The sequence below is a fragment of the Maylandia zebra genome, linkage group LG12 (genome assembly GCF_041146795.1).
Source record: "Maylandia zebra isolate NMK-2024a linkage group LG12, Mzebra_GT3a, whole genome shotgun sequence".
NCBI classification, from domain to species: Eukaryota; Metazoa; Chordata; class Actinopteri; order Cichliformes; family Cichlidae; genus Maylandia; species Maylandia zebra.
In genome coordinates, this window is record NC_135178.1 from 17,427,732 (window position 1) to 17,440,787 (window position 13,056).

Sequence of the window (13,056 nt, forward strand, 5' to 3'; positions counted from 1 at the left end):
GTCAAAGGTTGGTTCAGTCATCTTTGTGTCCTTGGCAGCCTGGCAGGTTCACAAGCAGCAGCTATTGTGGTGAGAGTCACAGCAGAGCAACGGAGGTGACGAGGTTGAGAGAAGGTTGAAGGAAGGCTGTCAGGGCATCGTGGCCCAACACTTCAATCAGCAGTCACTCCTGCTACTACGACTGCCTTTGTTTAGGTTGCTATAGTATGGATATGTGTGTGTAGGTGTTGCTAATCAAGGTTGGAGATAAAACCTCTCAGCAACAGAAAACAGACCAGTGAATCCTTGTTATCATGCACGCACATGCATGTGCACATACGCAATGACAGACATCCCAATGTGAACCGCTGCTCTTCTACGTAGCCAGACCGAGGAAGCCCTGGGCCCCTGGCTGCTGCTGAGAATGGCGTATGATCACTCACTTAACGGACACACACACACACGCACGCACGCACGCTAAGTGCAAGGGTATTGGTCAGGCAGAAAAGTGGGAGAATGGGTTGAAGGGTGAGTCTTGCCATTGCTCTTTTGTTATCCTGCATCCATTCTTCTTTCTTAGCAATAACTAATTTTTCGAAGAAAGATAATTATTCTTGGTTTCACCCTTTATGTATCTACTCCTCTGCATACCTCTTGGCTCTCTGGAGAAATGAGGATCCGTTTTGATTCAGATTTTTTTTGGCAAAAGGAGCCTTGAAGGCATGTCTGCTATTCCTAAGCATCTGTGAAGCAATGCTGGTATACCATAATATGTTAATATTATATGTTAATGATAATCTCTGGGAGTCTTCACTAATATATCAATATCATTATCATTGGAATAAAGCCTGGATCCATCCCCTTCTCCTTTGACTGTCTTGCTTTCCTCTTTCACTACCTTATTCTTTTCGTTATTTGTTTCTTTGCTTGTTTGTTTTGTTTTGGGGTTTTTGTTTGTTTTTTTAATTTGTTTTCTGTAAATTTTTGCTAAAGGAATTTGTTCCTCCTAAGAAGGTCGGTGCTCTGGCATTTGGCAGGGGCCTGGCACACTTGCAGAATTTTATCAGTTAGCAGCACACTGAACACAGGCTAAATATGCAGATAAAGTGGAACCAATCTCTTTCTGGAAAAGCTCCCTTTGTGTGTTTGCGCATGTGTGTGTTGGAGTAGAAGCAAGGCTGACAGAAATAAGTTGAGGAGTCGGGTGCTTGTTAATGTGGGGGTTGCAGAAGCCTTCCCAACATGTAATCATTCCAAACCTGGACTGTTTAGATGCCAAGCAAAGGATACCGTTCAAAGTTGGAGAGAATGAGGGTGATCAGAAATAGATGGATAAAAAAAGAGCAAATACAGGAGAGTGTTACTTGTAATGGCTCTTCTATTTTTGTTGGGGGGGGGGGGGGGGGGGGGGTTGCCTTGTTTGAAGTTTTTGGAGGGGGTTTTCTGAGACTGAAGATTATTCATTTATTAGTAAGGCTGTACTTTGGGAAAACCCCATTGCTATTAACACACCAATACATAAAAACACACACATGAACACACAACTTCCTCTTGGGTGATTATTCATTGTCCAAGCTGATTATTAATTACAAAGGGGGAGCTCTCTGAAGGTAAACACTGATTAATGGCTAACAAAAGTAAGTTAATGTCTTACCTGTACTTTAATTACCAACCATGCTCTAGTACAAGAGTCCCAGCACAATGCTGTAATTAACCATAATGGACTGCAGAATGGGACTCACTTTCATTTCCTGTATAACATATATATGTATTGGATGTATTTTTTTTTTTACTTTTGCTGTTAAAATCAAATATTAATTATTATTATTATCTGTATCATGAATTGTTACAGAAGTAAGAATTATTTTTGTGTGATGACAAGGGGGGACACTTTGAATTTTTTAAACTAATAATGTACTTAGACCCATAGACAAAAAATGAGTACTTTTAAATAAAAGTAGGTATGTTGACACATAATGTCAAGCTTTTATTGCAAATGTGTTTCATCCTGCTCTAGGTTTGACTTGACTGTAACCCTCACCTCCCTGATCCACGCATTGCTGACTGTGAAACACCTTTAGCTGTCTCCACTTCTTCACCACACAAAAACATCAATCTGTCACACACACACACACACACACACACACACACACACACACACACACACACACACACACACACACACACACACAGTGTGTGATTGATATTTGTGTGAGCTGATTTGGGAAATTTAGACCCACTCAAATGAAGCTCACCTCCTCTAACCTCTGTTTTTTCAGCTTGGTAGGGTGGAAGTCCGCTGCCTTGGTAGAAGGTCACATGGAAGTGAATGTGTGTATCTTGTATATGTGTGTGTGTGTGCATGTGTGTTTTACGAGTGTGTTTTCACATACCTATTATGTGTTTTCGTAGCCTCACTTGCACATTCTGTGTCAGAATTGCAGGATGTAGAGAGGTAAACTCAGGTGAACTGGATGCTAACCTCTGATCTGGATCCAGAGGGTCGGGGCATTGTCTGGGTCAAATCATTGCTAGACTAAATCATGATGATGTGGAAAATGCTGATGTCAGTGACTCACAAATGTATTTTTCTGTTTCAAAGTGTTCATATTGAATTTCTAACATATTGAATTCAGTATCATAAAGTCTTTCAAATGATCAGAATACCAATTCATAAGACCATAAGCCTAAATAACAGATACATCTGACTGAAATTTGCCTGCATAACAGAGAGAAAGACAGCATGTCACATATCTTTTCCAAATGTTTACCCCCTTTTCATTCTTATATATCCTGTAATTTGTGTTGTGAGTACTCTAAAAGGACAGAATTAGTGTTTTTTGTTTTTCATTGGTACTGTCACGGTTCACTGAAAAAAATATGTTGTTGGATTTACTTAATTCAATGGTGGACATTTGTTGCACACAGATGTTTTGCTTTGGCAGCAACTTAAACAATTGAGTTAAATTAACACAATTTATTCATGTTCAATAAACCTGTGCAATTTGTGTTGATAAAATGTGACTTAAACATGTTTTGATGAAGTAATTTGAGCTCTTGAAATATTTTAATCCTTCACAATTTTCTCACTTTATCCCAACACCATTCAATAACTTTTACCCAATACTACTTGGTCACTTAAATACTGCATGTTATCTTCAAATTACATTTTGCTATTATATTCTAGTATCAAATACACAATTTTCAAATGGAGGCCTTATAACAGATTATATTGTCCTCTTCCAAGATGGTTGCTGGCATCCACCAGTAACCTTTCAAAACAAAATGTCTAATTTCACTGCATTGACAGTAGGTAAAGAATTAAACTGACATTACTCCACTACTGAATCTACATAAATCAACAGTTAAATAATGTCAGTTCTTCCGTGTTCTCTGGAATCAATCACAGCAAAGAAATTAGACTCTTTCTTTTGAAAAATGTTGGGAAAGAACAAATCAAAACATTCTATTTAAGGCCTCTGACGTCAAGATTCAGTTAAACAACAATTATAACTAAACAATTTGAGGTAATGTTAGTTTCCATTAACATTAAATTGGGTTACTGAATTGGCAAACACCTTCCTATCAACATTACCCATTTTACCCCAATAACTAAAGAAATTAGCACTTGCAGGTCAAAACCTTTATTCAAGAGATGCAAAAATAACATTGATACAGTGACTGTCAAAAATTACAGCACTGATCATACTGTGACATCTTGGTTCAAAACAGCACACTTAGAAATATTCAACGTTCTTTACTTCAACTGAATGAAACTGAAAATACCATTTCACACGGCCCATATGGGATATTTAGACTGCATAACTGTTCATGCTACATCTCTTCACTAGTAAAAGAAAGAAAAAATACAAAGAGAAATTTAAAAATGCTGCCAAACAGAGAACTTGTACAGAGTAAAAGGAAAAACAAACAACAACAACAACAAAAAAACGGCTCGTCCTCATGGCAGTTGCAGTGTATATAAAAATGAACCCTGCGATCTGTTCCTGGAATTGAGCTTCAAAAATGCAGCAGAACAAGTGTGAGATTTAAATGTCTTCTCACCTAGAGCTGGTCACCTCACATGCATAACAGTGAGCTTTCATTGCAGGAGCAGTTTTGTCTTAGTTGTGAACTTTTCTTGAGAGCTGAGTTGCTTCCAACTCCATTACCACCCTTTGAATCACCTCAAAAGTGTAGCAGAGTTGTGATGGGTAACTCATATTGAAGGAATAAAAAAGGTCCAAACAGCATGGCTACTGCAAAGGTCACGTTATCCAGATCTTGAAGAACTACTATACTCTCGATGATGATGCCAACATCAGAAAAGTCATTGCCTGGTGCATCCTCTGGAGACAGATGTTCATTGTGGTTTTCTCAATCTGTGCAGTGGCCTCAGTCAAGTCCTGGTTAAACACAAAACATTTTTTTAAGATTCCCTTTTAAACTCATCTCTTTTGAATCTACCAGTTCTAATGTTAGAGTAATTTAAACCAATGCAAGCAACATAGTAAATAGCTATAGCCAAAGAGTGGCCTGCCATGCTGCCATTCATGGTCTAACAGAGTTTCTAAGAGAGGGTGAAAAACATAATTTTACATTCGTTTTTGTTAGAAAGACACCGGCCCATCAGAAATCCAGGTTTTGTCACTCAGAAGATGTTAGAATTTAGACTTTCAGCCCCACAATTTGGTTAGCTGTTGGTCTTTTTTTTTTTTTTCAAACAAAAGCTAATGTAAATATTGGTGGGATTTTCCTTTGTTCACTAGAATGACAAATTTAAAGTTTTTTCACACTGATGTGACCCCTAATACAGGGGTGGGGCCTCAAGGGCCGGCGGCCGAGTTCACTACCAGGCCTCATGTGAACTTCAAATTATTAAAGAGGACTACTGGTCCTAACCAGTCCAATGAGGATCAAGTGGATAACTAAATGCATTTTTAAATGTTGCAAAGCCACAATCTACTCATAAAACACTCACCATGAACTCCTGCACCAAGATGTTGCAATTGTCTTTCACACAGATGCGGAGCACTTTGATGAGGGACTCCCTTCGAGCATTAATGTCATCCTAAAGTATTATAACAAAGAAAACAGAGATTTGTGAACTTTTCAGTAGCACAGAAGAAAATGATCCCAGACAAAAACTTAAACCAGTCAACATGCAACACCAGCATCTACAAAGCAATATCAAAAGTTCCTGTTTGACATCAACTTTATGGATATATAGTTTCCAGAACATTTATTTTTTTTAAAAGATCAATTTTTCTCAGTGGGCCAGTAAATGCATGACGAAAATTATGGCATCCTTTCGGTGGAATCAGTACTCACAGGTAATAGTTGACTGTTTCAATGGATGCAGCATAAAAATCTTTTACTGACCTAATGCAATACATATACACTTTGTAGTTAAAGAATTTTAAAGTTCTTACTGTCATTATGGCAGCTACATCCTTTAGCTTTGTGCCCTGTTCCCCCGATCACTTTGCAAACACTTTCAGCAGACTGTCAGAGAGAAACTCAGCTCCGTCAGAAACCTTGACTGTAAAGGCATGGTTGGGATGCACTGGAATGCTGCATTTCATCTAAAATGACATAAAATTATTTTGAAATAACAGCAGGCACTGTGCTTGGTTAATCAGTAATGTTTTGTTGAATAAAAACTGTGTTTCCAGATCTTATGGGATTAAAAAAATCCAAAGATGTTTATTTCTGATTTGCAACCCAAGAACCCACAAATTACAACCTCATTTTAGTTCAAGTGTGCATTAATGTGAGTCCAGTAATCACCTTTCTGACAATACATACAGGTATAAGTTAAACCTATGGCAGATTTTGGATTTCTCAGTTGTATTAATAGGGTGGTCTATTTGAGTATGCATGCACCTAATAATTATAAAAAACCTATTATAATTAAGTTACAGAAACCTTAAGCGAAAATAGAATATACTTTCTTACCATAACACCTTGAACCCACAATCCATCAGCTGACTCCTGGTGAAATGCAGAATAGATGTGGTCTCTCAATGTGCATCAACAAAAACAAAAACAAAAACAAAAGGACAGCAGGTGAGGGCAGGAGGGGTAGGGATGTAAGCTAGCATAATACCGCTGATGATATTAGCTAAAGCTGTTCAATGTCCAAAATCTCACTAACACCACGGTGCAGTAAATACACAATGTAACTGAAGAGTCAGTTGACAAATCTATTCACACAGAAAACCAAATTATGTTATGAGTGCCTCGCAATTAGGTTTAATGTGATATTACGGCTCTTGTGCCAAAGACAAATTCAAATGAAAAAGCGCCAATTCTTTGACAACAGATAAAACAGCAAATAAGCTAACGGCTCTTTTTTAGCATGTTACATGGCGGCACTTTAGACGTTTAACTACATTTGGCTGAAATATGGTAAATATTAATTCAAAAAATCAAGACATACCAAAAAACGTAGAGTTGGCTGCTCGACTTGACTGAGATGGATGCATTTTTTAAACCACGATCCAAAGCCCGCGAGATGAAATCACGCGTGGTTTCACGAGATTTAACGTTGCTATCTTATTGACTTACTTCACCTGAACATGATATGAACAATTTAATACACCCTTTCTGCATATCATGTCGTTTTTACACTATATAGTTACATTTATCTTTAAAACATGAGGCAATTGTGTTAAATACATGCAAGATGCTTACATAAATCCAAGAGATGGCCAGTCCCTTTTTTTCAGTGTTTGGCAGGGCAAACCGTGGGGAAGTAGGGAAGGAGGGCCCAGGCGTAGTGCTCTGTGTATAAGCAGTGCGTTTATTTACAGTGAATGGAACAATAACAGTAAATCCCCGTGCTCTCCCGTGCTCTCCCGTGACTCCCGTGACTCCCGTGTCGTGTCTTCTCAAAAAGTCCGTGCTCTGTGTTCTCCACTCTCGTGTGTCCACACACCCCGTGCTTACTGCCCTACGCTGTTCCACACTCCTCCTGAGCGGAAATAACAGAGGCAGCCGTCAAGACACTTAATTCCAGTAGGCATACACTCACAGACTTAACCAAGCTGAAGACTAACGTGGAGTCTCATGGAATGATCCCGCGTCGGTTGGAGCTCCATCGGTCTCCTAAATAGCTCCCCCGACGAGCCTGATCAGCAGCAGGTGTGTGTGGGGCTTCAGGCGTGGCCAATCCTCTAGCAGGACCACGCCCATCAGGCCTGCAGGTGCTTGGCATCCACACACACGTATATACGCACACATACCTACACACGCCTACACATACAATAAGTGGAACACCGAACAGAAGCATAGACTTACAAATACATATCACAATAACAATTCCATAACTGCTCAGTGACAGGTGATAATTGTATTTTACAACCATTAAAATTTTGATTTGAGAGAATCATGGTTAGAGAGAAAAATAAATCTCTTGTTTGGTCCTACAAATTTTTATTTGAGAGAGGGAAAAACTGGGTACGCCTTGTTTACATTTCCATTTTATTCAGATGAATTCTCAATATGAACAGTCAAAGTACAACAAAAGCACTGGTATGTTATGTAGGTGACATCTCACTAACATATCTGAGATATGATCAGGCATCATACTTCATCACTGATGTTAAGAAAAACAGGTGATGCTTTCTTTTACAATATACAATCCAGACTCACTCTTTATATGTTGCACAATGTCCCAACTGTTTTGGAAAAGAGTTGTTATTCTACAAGCATGGTGTGTAAAATTACAAAATTACCTTAAAGACTCTGTCTCTCTTGCGCCTAAGCTTATATTAGTATTAGCCATGCTCTCATATGAATCTATGTCACGCAACTTTTATTTGCAGTCACTTGACTATCACTTACCTAGTATTAGCCTTATAGTGAAGCACGGTGATGGTAGCATTATGCCTTAGAGATACCTCTCTCCAACAGGGACGAGGAAACAGAACCAGGGATGAATTAATTCATTCCATTCTTTCTTTCGCAGTTTTATGAATACTGCTCTTGTCACCTATTACATACATTTTGTATACATATTTGGAATAGGTATACGCAGTCGATAGATAAATGTATGGGACATATACTTGTACTCTGACAAGAGCTCATACCCTTTCATTTTTTAAGCTACCGTAATTATGCTAACCACAAGCATGTCTGAAAAGCCCAGTCTGTGGTCTTCTATTCAACCCTACACTAGGTAAACTCTATCCAGAAGGCATTTTTTCTACTCCTTCTCTTACTCATAGTCTACCCATCATCCCGGGAAGGAGAAGAAAGGAGAGAGACAAAAAGGGAAGGAGCCTGGCATGCATAAATGAAAGTTCAACAAGGTTCAATGAAACACTTATACAATTTGCCGCAATATAGTAGGGTTTTATAATCTCATTATCATCTTAGTGCCAGATTTGCCCATGAGGGCCGTTCCGTATTCAGTGTTATTAGCTCCTTAGATTTGTCCATTTGTCCTTCTGCTACTAGCCTTGCAGCCAATCACTGGGACAGAATCTCTAATAAATACCCCCTCCTTTTTGCTTTATCTCCACTTGCCTTACCTTCTACATTTTAATTTATGCCTTTTTTTTAAACTTTTATTTGCTATGGGGCACGCGCTAACTATTATTCTGGTAATGACTATATAAGTTTCTTTATGTGGTAGTAATTTCTCTGTAAAGACATCTGTATCTACTTTACAGTATCTTCACCTTTATCTTGTATACATTTGAATTTAAATTTTAATGTATGACTTCAAAACAACTTTTCATTTGAATTTAATCAGTAAACTTCAAATGATTGTTTCCTTTCTGTATGTTTTGAATGAATGTTACATTTGTTTACTGTGATAGTGTTTTTAATCTTCTTTCCCAATCAAGGCTCTTTTTTTACTCTCTGATTATTCAGGGTCAGATGGGGGCGCTAATGTGCAGGATACAGTAGAGCAGTCCACTGGCTGTATTTGAATTCCCAAGCCTCTTAGCAGATGTGGGCAGTGTCCATCCTTCGTCACTCAGGGCATCCCCAGATTAGTGCTTCATGGACATGGATCTCATTTGCCCATATGGCCTTTTCTCATTGAGTCGATATAGGCTTTAATCCGCCCATGCCTTTATCCCTGACCTCGACATGTGGCAAACTACTTAGGAAAAAAAAAACAAATTCTATATATACAACATGTGATCGCTGCAGCATCAACAGGATCAAAAGTAAAGATCATGATGAAAAACTAATGCTAGTGTCTTCCTGATCATTGGGAGCTGTATGGGTTTCTTGATACTTTTTGTGTTGGGAGTACTCAGAAAGTAGGGAATATGCTAAAAATACTCTGGGTTCTTGCTTTGTCTGGAATTAATCCAATCAACCCCAAAGGGGGACAGTAAAGCCTAACCACTGCTAGCATTATGACTCTTAGCAATGCCAGCAGTGGTTAGGCTTTAATGCTAGCATTATGACTCTTAGCAACTTTCTTCATCCCACGTCTCCCAGTATTACTGTACAGTTATTAACAAAGCACACGTTTTTGTTAAATCCAGAAACATAAAAAAAGCAAATGGTGCCTAACCGGTCCAGGAGCTTGTTGACCCGGCGATGAGATAAACTGTGACACTTCATCCACTTTATGGTAGTCAACACAGAACCATATAGATCCATCTTTCTTTACCACAAGAACTATGGCACTACACCATGTGCTGTCTGACTTTTCCATTTTCCATTTCCAATTCTCTCTGAACACTTTGTCTTTTATGTACATGTGTGTGTACCGTCATGCAGTTTCTATGAGGCTGGTATGGCCGGGCAGGGGGGAGAACACATCTGCAAAATATTGTTGCAATGCAGCAATGTCCGCTCGCGGGGCCTGTGTGAGAAGGCCATCACAATGGAGGCAGGTGGAATTTGGCACCTCCAGTCCCAACAAGGCTGACCAGAGAAACGGTTTTAGCCTCTCTCCGCACTTTCAGGAGGTTGAGGTGATAAATTTGTGTGAGTCCTCCCCTGTCCGACTGTACCACTTCATAGTCTACATGTCCCACTCACTGTGTGACCATAAAGGGTCCTTTCCAGTTCCTTTCCACCGGTGGCTTCCTGCCGAAAAGTTACCTTAAAGGGAGAAAATCCTGGGGAACCTCCCACACTTCGAACAACAGAGGGTCTAACCAGCGATCTCAATTGCATTCATCCTCATGAATGAACTTATGAATCATGGATTTTAAAGTCTTATACAGCCTCTCCACCAGCCCATCATTCTGAGGGTGGTGGACGGTGGTCCGAAAAGTTTTAATTCCAAGTCATTTGTACAGTTCTTTTAGTGTGCGAGACAAGAACAATGTGCCCTGGTCAATCACTATATCTTTTGGGATGCTGACTCGGGAGACGAACTGAAACACAGTCTCCTCCTTCCCAGAGGAGACATATTTTTGTATGTCCCCATGTACACACTTGTCCTCCACCCACTCTGTCTCCAACAATGCCCTGGCCGAACCAGAGTTTGGTGGATCAAGGTCTGCGTGCATCCCGAGTCGACCATATCCTGGCGTGTATCCCCTAAACACCTTACAGGTATGGTGTACATCCTTCCTGGACTGGGGGAAGGTGTTGGAGGGCTGGTGACACTGACCACCTGCCCCACCTCCGTCAGCAGGCATTACTGGTGCCAGTCTATAGCTGCCTTCACCTCCAACACACCTGCATCAGCAATTGCGAGGCTCCCTGTGAGTTGGGGAAGCACCCTTCATTGCTGGGGAGGCAATAGAGCGTGTGTTAGAGACCACCTCTCGTGGCAGCTGCTCTGCAGCCCACGAAGCTGTAGTGGTTCTGGGGAGCCTCCTCCTCAGGCCTGGGACTGGCCGACTCTGCTGCCTAGAGCCAGAGCAACCAGGTCCTCCAACTCTCTTGTCTGATCCTCGGCCTGATCCCATAGCCATTGGAGCTAACCTTGATGCAACGCCACCTGCTCCCGGTGCATGGTGGCCGTTTCCGCCAGCAATGTTGCCAGTACTGCCACTGGCTGCACTGGTCATGGCTCATCCCGCAACTGGTTTTCGACATCACTGTGACACAATTGATCCATATGTACACACTGTTACAGGACTGATTATGTTTTATATGACACTTTTTCAAGATCTCTGTGCAGCTTTTCAGACAACTTGTTCCCAGAACAGCCATCCTCTCTCCAATCCCAGCTGGCAACTGAAATAGCAGGACTGATCACACCAATCAGTCCCAGCTGCTCTGCCAGCAGAACCCACTGCCCCACCCTCCTCTGCAGCGGAGCCGTAGACCACACCCCCACCACACAAACCTTAGACAATGCAGTCAGACAAGCTGCGATAAAACCAAGATTCATCCATTGGATTGATAGATGGAGAAGCAGCATTTGTCACTCCAGAGAACATGTCTCCACTTCTTTTTACTGAGTCCAGTGGTGTCATGCTTTACACTACTGCATCTGGCACTTTGCATTGTGATTGATGAGGCTTGGATGCAGCTGCTTGGCCATGGAAAGTTATCCCATGAAGCTCTCTACGCACTGTTCTTGAGCTAATCTGAAGTCCACATGACGTTTGGAGGTCTGTAGTGATTGACTTACCTCCGTAAGCTATGTACCTCAACACCTGCTGACCCCCCTCTGTGATTATACGTGGCCTAGCGCTTCATGGCTGAGTTGCTATTGTTCTCGATCGCGTGCACTTTGTCATAACAATGGACTCTGGAGCATTTAGTAGTGAGGAAATTTCACAACTGGACTTGCACAGGTGGCATTTCCAGCACGGTACCACGCTGAAGACACTGAGCTCCTGAGAGCTCATTCTATATACCTTAAAGTTTTAGCAGTTAGCCAGCTTGCCGTAACGTAATATAAAGCAAGATGGTGCTGTATAGGCATGCAAAAAATGTACAAAGTCGACGTAAAGCATTCAGAAGTTACAATAAATGTCACATGCGTCACATGGTTTGGACTTTCAAGGAAGAGCTGACAGTGAGGGTAGGGGCTAACATCAACTCTATCACAAAATACGTCAGATCATTTGGGTTTGAAAAGATTGATTTCTTGCGGCACCAGAATATAATTAGAGTTTTTGTCAAGTCTCCAAGCTCATCACGCCCCACAAAATTGATAAATACAGAAATTGGGAAGTTATGAGTAAACATCCCCTGGAGCCTACAGGTGGGTGCTGAGATGTTGAAGGGTTTGAAACAGCAGACAGGGCAGCAGGGAAACACTGACTAACATAAGAGACGATAAACTTTGTAACTTAAAAAGTTAGCCAAAATGACATGGTGTTTTTCATACACGAAGTTAGAAAAGTGAAGCATGTTACATGATTGCAGTGCTGCTAGAGTTTCATGTCTGTTCATTTTATTCATCTGCATAGCTCTACTGAATCTTGTGTAAAAGAGCTCCAGACTAAGTCACCTACTATATATAAGCACATAAGGCTTATAAGTATATATATATATGTATATATATATATATATATATATATATATATATATATATATATATATATTACACTCATTGGTCAAAAGTACTGCCCATAATATTAAAGTGTTTCATCAGGGTTATGGTAAAAGAAGTACGGCTAGAACAACATAAGTACCATGATATCTCCTGTTCTTCTTTTTTCTTTCTTGTTGTACATGATCATAGAAGAGATCAAGATGGGGTTTTATTAGCTAATGCTAGCTAGCTTAGTTAGTGAAACCATTTTTTACTGTAGTGTGAAACGTTATGCAAATTTTTTCAAGCACAAAGGAGGGTCAAAACAAAATCCACTTACTTGCAGGGCTCGCAAAATCGCTAGCCCGACGTCCCGGGGCTAGCGATTTTTCCAGTCGGGCTACCAAAATCTCAGCCCTGCCCGTCGGGCTATCATAGGAAGGAAAAATATATTTCAATGCTTTTGCATTCTTTCGGAAATGTAGCTGGGTAATTATGTCATTGGCATCGGTGAGCCACTGTCAATGTGACATATTGAAATCGCGTTTGAATTTGCGCTTGTTTTTTGCTTTCACTTTGCAATCGTGCGAACTGTGTATAGAGATCGTCAGCACTGATTGGTGAGTGACGATTAATTGCGCACCAATTCCTCTGACATC

At 40.5% G+C, this 13,056-nt stretch overlaps 1 protein-coding gene and 1 long non-coding RNA gene across 2 annotated transcripts in view; one reads left to right on the forward strand and one right to left on the reverse strand.

The window, feature by feature from the left end:
• The window catches only part of arb2a (ARB2 cotranscriptional regulator A), a 166,439-nt gene that overhangs the window by 112,402 nt on the left and 40,981 nt on the right, over positions 1 to 13,056 (forward strand). The window lies entirely within an intron of this gene.
• Positions 3,608 to 6,695, reverse strand: LOC143421473 (uncharacterized). Its single transcript, XR_013101133.1, has 4 exons — positions 5,938 to 6,695; positions 5,412 to 5,564; positions 4,961 to 5,050; positions 3,608 to 4,385 (listed from the first exon to the last, which is right to left on the reverse strand). It is a non-coding gene; the product is annotated as an uncharacterized LOC143421473 (long non-coding RNA).